The sequence below is a fragment of the Coturnix japonica genome, chromosome 11, assembly GCF_054131305.1.
Source record: "Coturnix japonica strain WE chromosome 11, WE-NBRP24, whole genome shotgun sequence".
NCBI lineage: Eukaryota > Metazoa > Chordata > Aves > Galliformes > Phasianidae > Coturnix > Coturnix japonica.
The window spans coordinates 10641490-10658673 of NC_140673.1; the positions used below are offsets into that span (position 1 = coordinate 10641490).

A 17184-nucleotide genomic window follows, 5' to 3' on the forward strand; every position below is an offset into this window, starting at 1 on the left:
GCAATGCCTCCTATTGAACTATGCTGGCCCATGAAATCAGAGGAGAATGTTGGTGATATAGCAGTAGAGGTTGAACCTTCCCACCAACATCCTATGATATTTTGTTGCTGTGTGACACATAGAGGCACAGGGGCGGTGTGACAAAAAGGCATCTGACATGGAAGTGTGTGGGAAGAGAATTTCTCCATGCAGAAAAAAAAAAAGCCACCCACTAGAATTCATCAAACAAACATTGGATCTGAGCTCAGTGAGGTGGTAGATGGTCCATTTCAGCAGTTGTGACAGTGGGTCACCTCTGCTGATGCAGATTGTTATAAGTGCTGCACGCAGGCTCCTGCTCATCAACTGGAGAAAATGCACAGCTAATGGTGGTGAATGTGTTGAATAAGGGTGACTTATAGCTGAGAATTTGGCCTATCAAATAGCTTTATTGTGATCCTAGCTGTAGTTTCCATGGAAAAAAAAAAAAAATGTGGGGCATTATTTTCCGAGTGACCTACAGAAGCCATGCAACTTGCTGACCCTCCTTTGGAGTAAGCCTAGACATACCCTGCTGCTTTTATTAAAGATTCTCTTATTTCTTATCCACATTTCCCTTGATTTTGATTCATCATGCGCCTGTTCTGAAGACTCAGCTGAACTTGACTAAATTCACAAACATTTTCATCATTTTACCTCTTTTATTTTCTGGTATAATTCAATTTATGCCCAATTTCAGTTCACGAAGGTTTCTGCATTTCTTTTCACCGGACTTGGCTCCTGGAGTAAAGGCTAAAGTGAGAGGCAAGAGGCTTGTTGCTTCAATTGCTATTTGTCAACCTGCTAAGTGCTGCTTTATATAGCATATACAGAATCAAAGAAACAAACTACATGGGCAAAGCACTTTCTGCACTTTCTGTATTTGTGCTCAGAATTAGAATCCATGGGATATGTGCATAGCCTTTCTTTGGCTATTAGATGACCTATCACAAAACATGATTTCATTTACTAATACTGCTTATATGCTCTCCTTTCCTGGCACCACACGCTTGTTCTGAATTTACAGAAGAGATGTAGGATGGAGGGCATTCTGGCTCTAAAATGGTTCCTCACATTTCTTAGGAAATTACTGCAAGTTCTAAATTGGGTGATTAAGTTTCTCCTCAGAGATACAAACCTAGTCAAAACATAGAGTTGGGTCTCAGAAAGTGGTGCAATTTCTGCACCTCTCAGGCTTTTAGGTTTTTCTGTCACAGCTTCTATTACAGAAGACCAATACTTCCTTTCTCCTGTCTTTACAATTGCCTTTTTTCTTTTTTTTTTATTTTTTGTGTTTTTTTTTTGTTAAAGTTGGTGAGCCCTTAAAGCAAGTTCTGCTTATACAGTGTCTAGTACAAAAGGCTGCTGATTTCACTTCTGACTTCTGAGGTACTATTGTAATACAAATGACGATGCTAATCATATCGGGTGAATACTCAGAAAGAAGGCATTTTAGAAGCTTGATGTAAATCAAAGAAAAACAACCTTATAAACATGGCACTCTGAAATAAAATCTATTCACTTTTTGTTCTTCATTGGATGCCCCTATTGGTTCATAATGACCAGCAAACTAATGGATGTCTTTCAAAGGAAGTCTCTGCATCACTCGATTCTTTGTAAATCTTTAGTAAGATTAGAGGATTTTTGCGTTCCTTTTTATTTTTCTTAAAACGTTACAAATACTTCCTTTCCATTTTGCTCTCCCACTGTTTTAGACATTGAAATGGTTATATCACAACCAAAGAAATATTAAAATGACTACTTTGAGGTTATAGATACATAGAAGAACAAAAGGGCTGTTTTCTGAAAAGTGAACTGCTTTAAATTATTCAGAGAGCTTCCTTTCCTTTCCCTGGGTTTTTGAGAGCAATTGAAAAAAAATGATGAATGAGTACGAACACTGTATGAGCAGTCTGACAGTGTCAATCCCAGAATTAGTGCTATGTAGACTTTCCTCTTTTGATCACTGACTTCCTTACTCGTTTTTTTAAATAGTTTACCTCCTCCTATTTAACCATGGCACCAAAGATTGTGCTCGAATTCCACTTCAGAAGCCTCTACAGCAGTACACTGGAATACCTATACAAGTATAAATCCACGGGATTCCTGTTTTGCAGACTTTTTTCTTAACCTTGATAATACTGCAGAGGAGAATCCTTTACCTTCAAAGTACTGGAAGAAGAGGAAAAAAAAAAAAAAAAAAGGAATAAACCCAGAAGTTTTCATTGCTTCCTTTCCAATTCTTGAATTAAAAAACAATGAATGAAAACATTTTTTGCCCTTAGATGTACGATCAAAGCAATGCAGCAATCAAAAGCATACAACAGAAAAAAAAAAAAGTTAATAACGCCCTTAGAGATATCATGCCAGCCAAAGCCCTTGATTTTATGAACAAAAAAAAAAAAAAAAAAAGATGGATAAAAATGTGTGCACGTTTTCTTAGGCTGAGTTAGTGCATGCTATGTAAACTGACTGTATGAGCATAAGGAAGGTGTTCTGTTTCTTGCTACATACTCATTTACAGAAGAAGGATATTTACAGAAGGATATTGTGCTTATTCTCTATTTCTTGGAGGCTGTAAAGTTGTATCACCATCATTTTTCCCCATGAATCACAGGACTTAAGGAATTTCAATTTAATCACATTTAAATTTCTCCTTTTTTTGTGAGCCATGCATTCAGAATGCAGAGGAAACATTAGGACACCATCAGTCACCAAACCATTCTGTAGAAATGGAAAGAGCCTTTCTTGCACCTGACTTGTGGCTGGGTGCAGTCCAAGAATAATGAGAGCAACATGTGAAGCTGGCAGAAATAAGCAAATTGACAAACAAATGCACTTTAGAGGATATTTTCCCAAGGATTAAAGCTTGCTAAGGCACTTAATTCTCCCTGATTTTGTAAATCAGTTGTTCACAAGCTGTTCTAAGCAATTTCAGATGGACTGGGACAAAGACGCCTGTTTAAAGAAGCAGGCATTACAGAATATCACCTCTGTCAGCCATAAAAAAAATAAATAAATAAATAAAATGACATTTTCGACTGTTACTGGAGGAGGGGAAATTACGAAAACCTGAGTAACTTTGAAAATTATTTATTTTCAGTGGTGTGCCCAAGGCCACTAAGGATTTATATTCTGCTAAGGAGGTTTAAGATTTCAGCTGCACTCCCAACAAGGTTACAGTTCAGTGATGGTCTGCAGAAGGAAGTTTTCCCTTCCATGATTTTGATAATATTGAGGGCTGATGGGGCTCAATTTCCTTCCTAACTCGATTTAAAATTGGCACTCAAGTTGATGAAAATATGATGAAATTGCCTTGTCTATTGATTTTTCAAGTTCTGCGATACAGTTTGATTAATTGGTTTAGTGAAATTGTTTCCTTCTTCTTTCAGGCTTAATACTTTTCAATTTGATTCTCTGACTTTATCCTTTTTGACTGGTTGGCATGAAATGGCATGAAAGGTCACGAAATGACAGCTTTAGAGAACAACTTTCTACATATTTTACCCAAATATTATCACCCAGCTAAGTTGCAAATAGGTACAATCAGTCCTTTAATGACTCTTATGAATCCTCCAAGGGTGTACATTGATGCTCATTTTGCAGATCTTTAAGGGGTTTAAACTCACCACTGTTTCTACTTTGCAGTTTACTCTCTCCAAGTACGACTGTGCCGTGATCCAGATGAGCAGAACGACCTCAGTCTAGGAAATAACCTCTATATGCCAGCAGTGAGGACTGGTATGGAGTCCCTGAAGGAATCTCCGTCCACTGCCAGTGTGTACATATAAAGTTTATGAAATGAAAGCATTATACAAAAGATATCATCCGTGTATAATAGACAGCCTCAGGACTGTGCATTATAAAGAATGCTATATGCAAAGAAACAGCGTCCATAAATAAATAGTTGGTCTCTGTCTTCTTGTCATACAAGGACCATCCAGTTGTCACTTTTTCCCATTATCAGTCCCCAGAAGTCATCACAAACAGAAACCATCTATTCATCTTATTTAACTTGACATTGGATCCAGTGCTCAGCGGAAAGGATGAGAAGAATTATCTCTACTTCCATGGTTTGGTTAAGAACATCTCAGCTGGAAAATAAGATACATCGCATAACACAGGAAGTACCAGAAGCTTTTCCTGCAGCAATGTTCTTCCTGTATTTGTTGAACAGGTTTCTTTTTTTTGCCCTGGTTTAACTCTGATGCTTATATTTCATTCCTTCTGGCAAAAAAATAAAATAAAAAAAAAAAAAAAAAATCCCACTGCAATGAATGAATAAAACTCTGTTGGCTAAAATAACTAAATTTTATAGGATTTCACACAGATAAATCAGTGGCAGTATTGTTAAGGACAAAAAACCATAGTAATAATAATAATAAAAAAAAAAGAGGCACAGTGAAGATTTATACAAAAGAATGACAGCAAAGGCAAGGAATTCCAGAGCCTAAGTCCAGTGCTCAAAGGAAGTAATCTTCCACATTTTGGGGTAATTTATCACTCAAGTGAGGAGGCAGTCTGCTCTTTAACATTTTGCATACGGTTTCCTAGTCTAAAATTTACCAGTATTTTATATTATTTCTGAAACTATTGAAGGATAAATAATTGGACATAAGAATCTTTTTTCCTGGTACAGATTTTCCTGAAAAATTCCATCAGAAGATCAATTTTCTGCAAGGCAGATTATCAAATATTTCCCCGTTAGTAAGCTGTGAAGACAAAGATCCTCCGGAGTTGTGGTCAGGACTGTTTAGTACAAGTGAATCTTCATGCTCATATGTATAATCACACAGGCTTGCCTTGTTTCCATTACATAAAGAGTAATTTTGATAGGTAAAGGAGTTAATAAAGGGACAGTTCTCTTTAGTGTGGCACGTAAGATAGATACTCAGGTTTCTGCAATACAATTTCTAGGCAGATCACTGACATCTAATATACAGCTCAGCTTTTTTGGATAAATTACAAGCATGCTGAAATATCTCATGGTATTTATACTTCTCGGAACCTATAATTTAATTAAAACAGTTGTTGAATCATGAAGCAATGTAAGCGAGGAGTGTAGCTCAGCTTGCTCATCCCAGAAGCCAGGAATTCCTATCACTGTCACACACTGCTCAGAAATGACTTGCCTGATTTCACAGGGCATCATTTCAATTCAACATATATCTCACTGCCATGGCTCTAATTTCTCTTGTTTAAGAGATTTGTTTTATTTTAGGATTTCAGTATTCTTTCCTATTTAGTGCTCAGTTTTAGCATTATTATTCTTTTTGCAACAACTCAAAATTATGCTTGATTTACTCCTCTCCCAGAATTTTAAATAATTTCCTGGTGCCTACACATCAGATTCTAGGTGTTAAGGAAGGTCAAAGCAATGACAGCCTTCAGGACTCTGCCTGTGAATACTAAATTGCCTACTCATCACTCATCACCAGCACAAGCTCATCCAGAAAATACAGTCATAGCGTAATGGAAGTAGTGCTTGAATAAGCTTTAGACTTTTCATCATTTATAACTTTCCAAATGTTATAGTTAGGGCCTGATTTTCTCAGCAGTAAGTATTCTCTCTTCACCCTGACTGTAAAAGAAATCCCTCTTTGAGAAAATACCTCCTATGACTCCTTTTTCTTCCCAGGAAACAAGAAAGACCTGTCACTGGACTGGCTGAATGGGTGAAGATCAGCAGCACTGACCAGAAAGCAGGATGTTACGAGGGCGCAGGAAAAGAATATATGGAAACTAGGCTCCAAAGTGTATTCATTGCTTTTGGGATATCCTGACAGCAGCATCTATCAGGGAGCCTAACCAGAGAAGAAAAGAATAATTCTTATAACTCTGTTTACTCTAGCATATGCTTCTGAAACAAAAAAATCTTCAGCTATTTAACTTGATGCCATGTTGTTCCTTACAATACATTTGTTTCCTTTGTCATGATATGAGAAACATGCTGTTCTCAACATTCAGGTACATCACAAAAAAAGCATTCTATTAACGATCTCTTACTTTAAAGTAAAGCAATCTTACTCCAAAGTACATGCCCAAAGGAGCAACACACACAAATTAACAGGAACTTCAGGTCCTTAAATTTGTGCTCAGCTTCCTTTACATGCATTCTGCTGGAAAAAGAGAATACAGAAATGAATACATGCAAGACTGTGGATGCACTGTGTATCTCTGCTTTCACACTCTCATCCTCTTTGGGCAAAATTCTGATGCCTTGTTCACATTAAGTACCCTATCTCACTAAGATTTCTTGTACAGCAAGATACCATCCAGCCTGAGTGAGAGGTTAAAGAATCTGATCATTTATAAATAATACTTTTCTTCAAATACGGGTACAAGATTAACTAGACTGATAACTGAAATGAGTTCTTATCATCCAATGCATAATTACTATCTTCATAAATGCTTCCATGCAACTTTCATTCTACACTGCGACTGTGAAATCTCATTAGCTTCAGATACTGCATGTGGTGACAACGACCTGAAAGGCTAATGGAATTTCACAAGTGTCACTACAGACACCATCTGAAAGCAGCAAAGTTGTGCAAGGGTAGCTGAAAGTACAATTTAGCCTGCAAAATATTTCTGATGGGCAAGTATACAATAGAAGGAGGCCAGCGTGACTGCTAGGGACAAAACTGAGTTTGAAGTGCCAGCAGTTGAGAAAACAAACAATTCCCAAAAGCAGCTTGCTTATATAAGGGATGGAAACTCATGACGACTACTGATCCACAGCATTTTGTATAAATATGTCATAACCTCTTGGAATTATTTTAATAATTGAACTGTATTTTAAAAAATTAAAAATGAGATTTAAGGAGGCAAACGTAGAGATTGCACTGAAAGTATCAACAAAACATTTCTTAAAATAAGAATCAAAAGCAATTTGACTTAAAGAAGTGATTTTTTTTCTTAATTTTCTTAATTTTAATAGTGTTAACTTCCATAGCAACATATACTGCACTTCTACTAATTGAAAAAGGAGGCACTTCTAATTTTTATCCTTGAACATATATATTCATACATTTATTTCAATATATGCACATTTTCAAAAATTTTTAAATTTTTAAGGAATTCTTGTTCCAATCACTATTTCAAATTCTATTCTACCATCAGTTAGCATCCCTAACTTCAATGCCATGATGCATTGTTATCATTATTTTTCATCGATGAAGCTTACAGTGGCTGGATGAGACAACTCCACTTTTAGCCCTTGAACATAAAAGCAAGCATGTAAATGATTATATTTCTTAAACAAAACAAATACCTCTGTTTTACATTTTTATGTCAGTATCACTAGACAAAGTCTTTGTTTAATACTGAAGAAAACCAACATAGGACATAGTCTGCTCCCCAGCCCCAAAAGCAGAAATGTTAGAGGGAAAATGTCACATCAGCTTTCCTGCATTCATATCGCTTCCAAACAAAAGCAGTTAAAGCTCTAAATATGAAAAATTATAGAACCTTAAATACAAAACCTCCACAGTTTCTTCTTTCCAAACACCATTAAATTGTGTCAAGAGAGCAGCATAAGCAGATGACCCACACTCCCTTCCACATGGCTGGTCATCCTACAGCAAAGCTGCACCACACCTGGAGTGCAAACCTGCAGCACCCCTCCTTCTCTGCCTCTTTCCTGTTATCCTAGCTCTAACCATAGCATTTGCACCACAGTACATTGGTCATCAAATTAGAATTCAGCTAGTTCCTCTTTGGAGTATTTTCCATTACAGGAAAAAAGGATGTTAAGAATTCTGACCCACTCTATAATTGATATTACAGGAAACAGCAAGTATGCTAAACATGAAAGGGAAGTCCCCGAGATCTTTTGAAAGGAATTGGTCATCCCCTCCTCCTTTCAATAAACTGGTGAAACAATCACCAAAACAAGTGCCTTTAAGATCTCTTTATCTCTCTGTATCAATTCATTTACATTAAAACCCATGAATATTTCACCTACTGATCAAAACTTCAATTCTTATGGTTGGGAGGAGGGTAATGTCACTTCAGTGAAGATTCTTTTTCAAAATGAAGGTTCAAAGCCGATGCCTACACTGAGTGCTTTCATGCAGGCACTGCACTGTAGCAAGTTGAAAGGAAATCTCATTAGAAGAGGATTCCAGGAGGAGGAAAAAAAAAGCACCATCGCTGTTAGTGCTAATTAGCAGCTTCTTCTGCCGTTTCAAAAGAAGCTCCAAAGCCCAAACAACTAGATGCATTATTTCACCCCAGTGGTATTCTTCCAGGTCAGGGGTGACACCTTGTGAGTGTGAGGCTGGTTCTTGTTCCAATGCAACTGCCAGACACCCTGCCTCTTTGTTAACCCAGCAATAATTGGAAACCCAATTCTGTGACTCTGTAATACCAATAACAGAAAACAAAAGAGGTGCGATTTCTATTAGAGCTGATGGAGCTCTTCTCTTTCAAAACTGACTGAACGGTAAATTAAAGATGTGCCAAACTATCACTCAGAACTTTAAATTCTGACACAGGCAGAATATACACCTTTCCAGTCCCAAGATAACTGAAAGAACTTGATTACACAATAGATTTAGTAGCACAGGGAATTAAGGGACCAGAAGGACAGTGCAATGGTAAATTTAATATGAATTGGAAAAGAAAAATAGGGATTTCAGAAGTAGGCAATCATTTTCAACCACCATCAGTTCTTTCTTTGATTCACTTCAGCTTGTATTACAGAAGGCATAGGCAAGTATTCTAATTCGTAGCATATATAAAAACACCCTGAGGAATTCAGAATGACATAATCCATCCAGCCTGTCAGGGTGTGTAAGCAACATATATATTTCCGGTACCCATTTATGTCTATTTGTGTTTTCTTAACTATGCACAGTAATACTGAAAAGAATCAGAAGCCACTATTCCCCATTTCCAAATAATACGCTAACAAAAACCATTTTGTTAGTCTTTCTAAGGCTCAGAATTCTAGACTGTTACTAAAACTCAGCACATTCAAGAAGCAGGCCCAAATATCTCCTGAGAATCACTCAAACAGGTGAATGTGGCTCTCATTAATTAATTTAACTGCCTTGTGCTCCTATAGATATAAACATTTGAAAAACACAAGACAAAAGTGCTCTGGTTCTAACAGATATGATCAGTAGAGGCAATAGAATGCAAGTTTTGATTAGAAGTTTGAAATCCAAATAAAAGGCTGCTGAGGCAAGATTAATATTCCTACCACTCATACTACACCACAGCACTTGTGCATGGTGAGAGGTGACCAGGAAGGATTAGCATGACCTTTTCTTAATAAACAGACAATAAGCTTCTAGAGACTGGGTGGTAAACAAAGCAAAGTGCTGGAAAAGAGCAGAGATCGCATCCCTTTTCATAAAGCTTGTTCTGATTCTTTTTGTTTTGTTTTTAAATCTGTAAGGTTTTTCCATCCCTTACATTTCCATCAGTTGTGTTTGCCAGAGCTGGGAACCAAATTTATCATGTTACCTTATTAAGATTGCTCAGACTGAACTTACCTTATGTTTAACTACTGAAATAACTGAAATCAGAAAACATGTACAACAGTGCATGAAAATACAGTTAAAAGTTACAAAACTGGATATTAAACATGAGATAATTTTTAACCTAAAGGAACCCAAAGATTTAGGTGGCTTGATGTCTAATTCTACATACTCACACTTAACAGCTACTTTATCTTGATGTGTCTCACAGACTCTGTGCACTGTAACTACAAAAACCTTAACAAGGAAATCAAGAAGAATTTCTCTGTCCCCTCTGCAAAAGACTCCTTAGACTGATCAGAGCTCACTGATCCTTCTGTGCCTACTTCTCTTTTCTCACAGGCACCATTGTGTCTGAGCTCTTGCACCAGAATATGTATCAAATATAAATGCCTTATATTTCCAAAGAAAATTGATTTAATAACAATATCCTCAATGTCTCCAATTTTGTGCAGCCTACCTTCTTCCTGAGCCAAAAATCAATTTATGTTTCCTATTCATGTACTCCATATTTAACCCAGACACTAAAGGCACTCAAGGGAAGTGTTTGTACTTTCTCAGAATTGCACTGTTTGGGCAGAGTGGGCCAGTATTGTCAAAATTATTGCAGAATGTGGTTTAAAAATATTACGGTGAAGGGATGAGAGACTTTTTAATGCAGACTTTCAGCAAAGTGGCAGCTTATTTGAGATTTTCTTGACTAACTACAGTAATACTTGGATGAGATGCTTCATTTTCACTTAATCATTCCTCTTTTTTTTCCCCTGTGTTTTATATCGCAAAATGCAACATAACAAGCAGTTTCATGAGCAGTGGAACTAATGGAACCAAGTCTTTCTAAGTACTTGTGCTTCATGGAAGACTATAACTAACGAAGATGCTGTGAAGATACCCCTCATTAAACAGGACTGTAACATATGAGGAAAGATAACAGATGATACTGATTTCTCCTGTACTTAATAAAACACTGGAAAATTGGTACAGACAATGAAATTAAAATAAAAAAATATTTTAAAGTAACATTAAAAAAATGTTTTCCTATGATTTGAACATTCCTAAGCCTTGTTTTTTCTTTTTTAATGTGAATTCTGTGGTGCATAGCACAGAATGAATTCAAGCTTCATGCTTTCCCTTGAAGAGACCATTAACAGGATTATCCCTCTTTGCTGGGTTATTTCACAAAATCTGTAGAAATTTCTTATTACTCATCCATTTCAAAATATATTTCAAACCCACAAGTGAGTTCAAAATGAATTTACAGGCTGAAGAATAACACATTTCCTTAAAAAACAAAAAACAGTAAACTATCAAAATCACCACAAAAAAACCTATATTTTCACCTTGCTCAAGTGAAGGGGACTGAGTGATGCCACAAGAGGAAAGTTACCGAGTTCCATGTCAAATACCTTCATTCAATAACAACAACATAATCTAAGATTTTCTCTAAATATAATTATGCATAAATTCATGTTTTTAACTCATTAAGTCATTTACATTCAGGAAAATAAAGAAAGGGAGACTAATCAGGCACCTCAGTATCATGTTTGTGGGATCTGAACAAACAAATACACATCTTAATAAAAATAAAAAAATAAATAAAATAAAACCTTTTTATTCATTCCAACATTTGTTTTATTACACATTATTATGCTTAATGAATAAGTAAAATGCATTATTTGGAAAATAAAAAGAAACATATTTTATACATGTTTTTCTAAAGTTCTTGGACTGATAGGTAGATTAATGACCACATATCAGCAAAATGGAACAAAGCAGGTGATGAGGGAACTGTTTATCCAAACACTGGACAGCAAAGAAAAACAGAATCCAACTCAAATTTTCTAATTCCTCACCACTTGCTTCAGCTACCAGAGCAGGGATTCATAGGGAAAGAGGCTGTGATTCACGAAGGAAGTTTATCTTTCATCTGCCATTGTTGGAATGAACACCACAGTTCTTCATTACAATTTCCAGGTTAGCACTCATTTAATTTTAAATACTGATTTTCAGTCAGATAAAAAGAATTTCCATGGATTTTTTTTTTTCTTCTATAAACTGAGCTGCCATTAAACTGCTTTTATCCCTCAACTATTACATGTGCTCCTATTGGAGTGATTTTGTTATGCAGTAATTAAGATAGATGCCAAGCCAATGCTCGTGAAAGATTGCTGAGGACCCTGTACACAAAGTAGTTTAGCAAGGAAGTCATAGAAAATTCCATGCAGGTAAGAGAAACCAGGAGAAATAGTATCCCAACATTAGCAATGATAGTCTTTCAAGTCTTGGAGAAACGAGTTTTTCATGTTTTAATAAATACCTCTTTGAAAACATCGTCTCAGTGCTCAGTAGCAGTTTAAAAGCAAACTCACTGATTTGAAAGGCACTGAAGACTAGAACTGACAATGAGATTATGCCACTGCAGAAACTGGAGTTTGCCGCCCCTCAAAAACTTACTGTGAAGATGAAAAAAGGTGCAGGGAAAAGCTACAAGAGTGATCAAATACATGGATTAGCTTTTGTAAGAGAAGCAGCTAAGTAGATTAGTATTTTTCTTTCCAAAAAGGAGACAACTGAAGGCTGAATGCAGAGGTCTGCAGTACTGTGAGTGAAGAGCAGAGAGCGAACAGAGATGATTGCTTCTTCCAGTACAAAATAGGGGAAGAGCTATGGGTTGAAAAAAACAAAATTGCCGGGCTAGGATCAGGGCTAACTTCTTTGCATCACACATAATATTGATAAGTTTCGGTGATCCCTTTAACCACAAAAGCCTGCAAGTTGGTTGAATAAACAATCCCAGTATGGTCGATGGATCTGTTCTATTTGGCCTAGCAGAGGATTTAACTTTGAGTGCTTTTATCTCAGAACAACTATCAGGTTTGCAAAAGAATGCTGCTGATATACAGGACACTGCAAATTTTTCCAGTTTTTCCAGCTGGTTATACTTTTTACTCTAAGTCAGATTTCAGATTCATCTACTCCCTCATCCATTCATTCTACTCTAAACCTGACCTTGTTCGTCCCTTGACTCTGTTTTGTCACAGTTCAGAATGATTATTTTACTCATGTAGCACTGTCTATCTTACAGTCTGCCTCTTTTTTTTCCTTTAGTCATGTGCAATAAGTATCCACTACATTTTCATATGCTGCATAATATGCCAAGTTATATCATGAAGGATAGCCCATAAAATACTTTCCTGACAACAGTGTCAAATATACTATATAGTTGATATAAAATTAGATTTGTCCTTCAGCATGTGAACATCAATCCATGAAAAGATTACTTTAATTAAATTTCTACCCCAAGAAGCAAAAAATATATGTTGTCAGTGATTGTGCCACACTGAATAAGTCCTCAGAATAATCAGCAAGTGAACACTCATGAGACAGAAATGTTCATTGCATTACAGGCTTTGCAAGCAAGCAGTTCACAACAGAAGGCAATAAAACAGTCTTGAGACGCTGAGTTAATTCACACTGTGAGTTCCCTTGACTTTGCATTTTTCTTTATGTATGCAAAAGTGTCTTCTGCATATCTATTTATCATGTTTTATTTGGGAAGAAGATGGCAGTTGGAAAGTTCAGTTGATTTGAAATATTTCTTCTGCATTTTTCCTAATATAAAAAATATGACTACAGGCAAATAGATCAATTTGTTTTTTTTTGTTATCTATTACCTTAAATTTGTATGATTAATAAAATAAGCCAAAATTACTAAAAAAATCTGCTTAATGACTCTTGCTCTAAGCACACCTTTTTTAAGAACTGTCAGTATTTTTAAGAAGCTATTTTATGGGATGAATATAGGTACATACAACTTATGGATAAATAATATTTGAGTTATGGTCCTAATGTAATAATTGCAATAGATGTCAACATCTTCAGTGTGTACCCTTAAGTTCAGGGGATCAGATGTTTTTATATAAGACGAGGGTTAACTATTTTGAGTGGCAGCAACTGTGAAACATGGCTATAGGATGAAAGAAATGAACACACAACTATGTGAGGAAATTTCTCAAGACACAGAAGTGAGAGAGAAAGCTAAAACATGTGTACAGCCAAAGAGGCCAAACACATTTCTGTCTTTTCACAACAATTGCATTGCATCATGTCGACTGTCAGGTCTCTAGACATTCCTCCTGGTGTGAAAACGTAATTGTTCACTCACATGTGATTTGAGAATGACCCCTAGAAAATACATACCTAAACTGTAAAGCAGTGAAGCCTATATGTACCCAGATGGACAGCAATTGAAGTAGTTCCAACATCAGATATAGTGTCACTACTTCAGCTGTGAGAAATTCATGAGCTATAATTAACACCGTTGCTTCTCAATAGGACAAATTAGCCCACACAGAGCTCCTGCTGCAAGACTGCACTTCATATCAGGATAGCCAGCATATGTAAAACACAGCTCATCAGGTCCAACAGAGCATAGGCCTTGTGCTAGATTTATTCTGATTTCATATAGTACAAAACAGCTCCTCCAAAACAAAAAGAATAATTTCATAGAAACACAAAGTCTATTTTAAATGCACTGAAAAAAAATATTACTTGCAACTCTCGTAAGTATTCATACACTCAGCTATACATAAAGCTGAAGTATCCCATTCTGCCTGTGGTCCCCATCCAGTAAAACATTTTGCTGATTTTTTAAAATCTTGGGTATTTAACATGTCTAGGGGAAAAAACCTGTATTTTTGTGTGAATTTCTTGGTCAGAACAGGAGAAAATGCACACTACAGTACATGAACTGTGGTTCTAATATACTCATTTTTAACAGCTGCTTCCTAAATTTCCAGGTATCTTTTAGGCACTAGACACCCTGGACAAATGACCAAATTCCTCTTCACCCACGTACACAAATCTCTGTTGGAATGGATGATCGCTTTCACAGAAATCCAACCATATGGTAGCCAGTATCTGACCATCTGACATTTTAATCATTCTCATACTTACTGGGACCACTTCCTTTAGCAAAAATAACATTGGTCTCAGAGAATAGATAATGAGCCAGATTGTTTCTAGGTGGCAATAAAGAGCAGTAAAACCAGGGAAAAATAATCAAAATGTTCCTATTGTCAGTAGTTTAGCATCTAGCCCTTGTGTTTCAATATCATTCTAAGGAAGATTAAAGGGGCAAATTTACACTTAGATTTCTTTCACTACCTGCCATTATGAGTCTTCTCCAACGTCTCATTTTCAAATAATTTGCATTTAGCAAACTAGTAAACAACTTCTACATACTGACAGCATTGTGGCTGTTGAGGTAATATCCATGTAGCTGTATCAATTACTTCTTCTGCACTTAACATATAATTACCCCTGAAAATAAGAAACCGCTTTAAAAGTTCCTGTGAATTGATGATTTCCCTCTGAAATTAAGTAACCTTGTAAAAGAGCTACTGTAAACTGTTGGTCTTTGCAGCTAATAAATACATCTCAGAATGGGTGGTAGGTCATAAGCACTTGCTGATATTTATTAATAGCTTCAGAAGGGATCACAAACATCTCAGTTACTCAAAAACAACCATATTATTGCACTAGGATTATGTTTACCTGTCACTAGGCTACTCCAATTTTACAGAGGAACAAATATATGAAAATTTAGGGACCTTAAATTTGCCAGTTCTATCCTGGTGAAGACTTGAGTCTGCACCAGATCTCCATGAAGGAGGAGGGGATAGAAGGGCAGGAAGCCTCCTGAAACTTTGAGCTAGATAGCAAATCTAGAAGCTCAAGGCATGTGATATGACCTCAGCAGATATTGTATGAAGATCAGTTTTGTACTGGAATTGAATTTCAGAATAACATCATGGGTTTTTTGTCAACTGACAAAAATACCTGAGGCCAAGTAATATCTTAGAGCCAGTTTTGCCAGCAGTGACAGTCTTCATGCTCACTCACTCAACCTATGCCTCAGAGATTTGACTTGCACCTCTTCCATGTATACATTGTCAAGAAGAAAGAGAAAAAATAAGTAAGATAATATACTTGAGAATTTAACCTCTGGATCAGAATATAGTGGAGAAGGAGAAAAAAAATTTCTACTTCAACAGGTATAGTAAAAATAAATCTGTTTTGACATATCTGACAATCTTGTTTTTACTGACCTCTTTTTATTTGAAGGTATGGGAAGAAAAACAGTGCTTTCTGAAGGTTATTTAGAATAAATAAGCAATAAAAATAATCAGAATATTTATAGTGCTTTGTTGCGGTGGATAAGAGCCTATTTAATAATATATACATTTAGCTCACTGTATTTACTTTTCAAGTTAGCAGATTATCCCAGGACTCCTTACCTACATTTGCTACAAATTGCCTCTTTAAAAGATAAATATATTTTATATTTTAAATAAAACTTTTTTGTACTCATTAATACAAATATTAAACTGTTCCAGAAAATAGTGCCAGAAAGCAATTGTTATGTTTGTTATGTCAGAGGATTACCAGTAAGGAAAGAATTTGATTATTTCTAACTGAATAAAGTTCATGAACATTTCTAGAAGCTATAAAAACAAACAAACAAACAAACAAACAAACAAACAAAAAAGTATTCAAAGAAATAACTCTCCTCATGTGAAGCTTACACACTTACTAAGCAAGTAGAAAGAGAATCTCCCTACTAGGCCTGTTGGTGTGCATACATCTAAGAAGCTGTAATGATTTAAACCAGCTGAGGTAAATCTGGATCATAACCCAAATCCTTAAAATAGGTTATTTTTTTGCAGGTTATCTAATTTTAGATGTGAATAAAATAAAAATAATACGAAACAATAAAATAAAGATCTATACTCAATCAGAAACATTAAATTACAGCAGTAGAACATATGAAATTCATGGTAAATGCCTTCCTTTAGTGTTATAGTGTTGCACTGTCAATTACAAATCTGGTAGATTCAACAATTTGAAGGAAAAGCTCTATTTAAAAATCAGTTGCATTTGTAGACATAAAGATATAAGGAAACATGAAAAGGACAATCCTGCTTAGTAAAACCAAAGGTTCAGTTAACAACAAACATCATCTCTCAGATCTTTAACTTACTAGTGTAAGAAAAAACATTCAGTATATAAAATAATGGGAGTAGCCTACCTGACACACAAATGCTCTCCAACATCCAATGATTTTCAGCTCAGACACCTCTGTATAGTGGTAATTATACAAACATAAAGTTATAATTAATATAGTGGATATATAAGTATATAAGAAAAACTCACCAATGTTGAGGCTTACCACAAAAACTCCACAGAAGAGCATTCTCCAGAAAAAGATGCTACCTTAGTGGTGGTCAGCCCTTAAATCGGATCTAGAAGAGATGCAGTCAGGTTCCACCCTTCTGGGAGCACAGCTGAATTACCTTCACCTGTGCTCCCTTAGCTGACTCGTCACTTGCCGCAGATGGTTAATCAGAGGTTCAGGCTGTGATTAATAGTTCCCCACACCACCTTCTAATTTAGTTATTGTTTTTATTAAGTGATCTTCTGATCAGCTTTACTACAAACTTCAATGTATCAAAAAGACAGTAAATATTTTAGGACTCTATAACCATCCAGCATTATAGAACAATAAAGAATGAGAAGTGAGCAAATCCTACAATTCTGGAGCACTTCATCTCTGAAACAGCAAGAAATAAGAAAAACTTGTCTAAGAGCCTGTATGTTAAATGACATTTAACTTTCA

General features: G+C 35.9%; 1 long non-coding RNA gene across 1 annotated transcript; it reads right to left on the reverse strand.

Annotated features, from left to right (window-relative positions):
• Nucleotides 1-3306: 3306 nt before the first annotated feature.
• On the reverse strand, nt 3307-16647 carry LOC107317089 (uncharacterized). Its single transcript, XR_001556733.2, has 2 exons — nt 16597-16647; nt 3307-4112 (listed from the first exon to the last, which is right to left on the reverse strand). It is a non-coding gene; the product is annotated as an uncharacterized LOC107317089 (long non-coding RNA).
• Between the last annotated feature and the right edge of the window lie 537 nt (nt 16648-17184).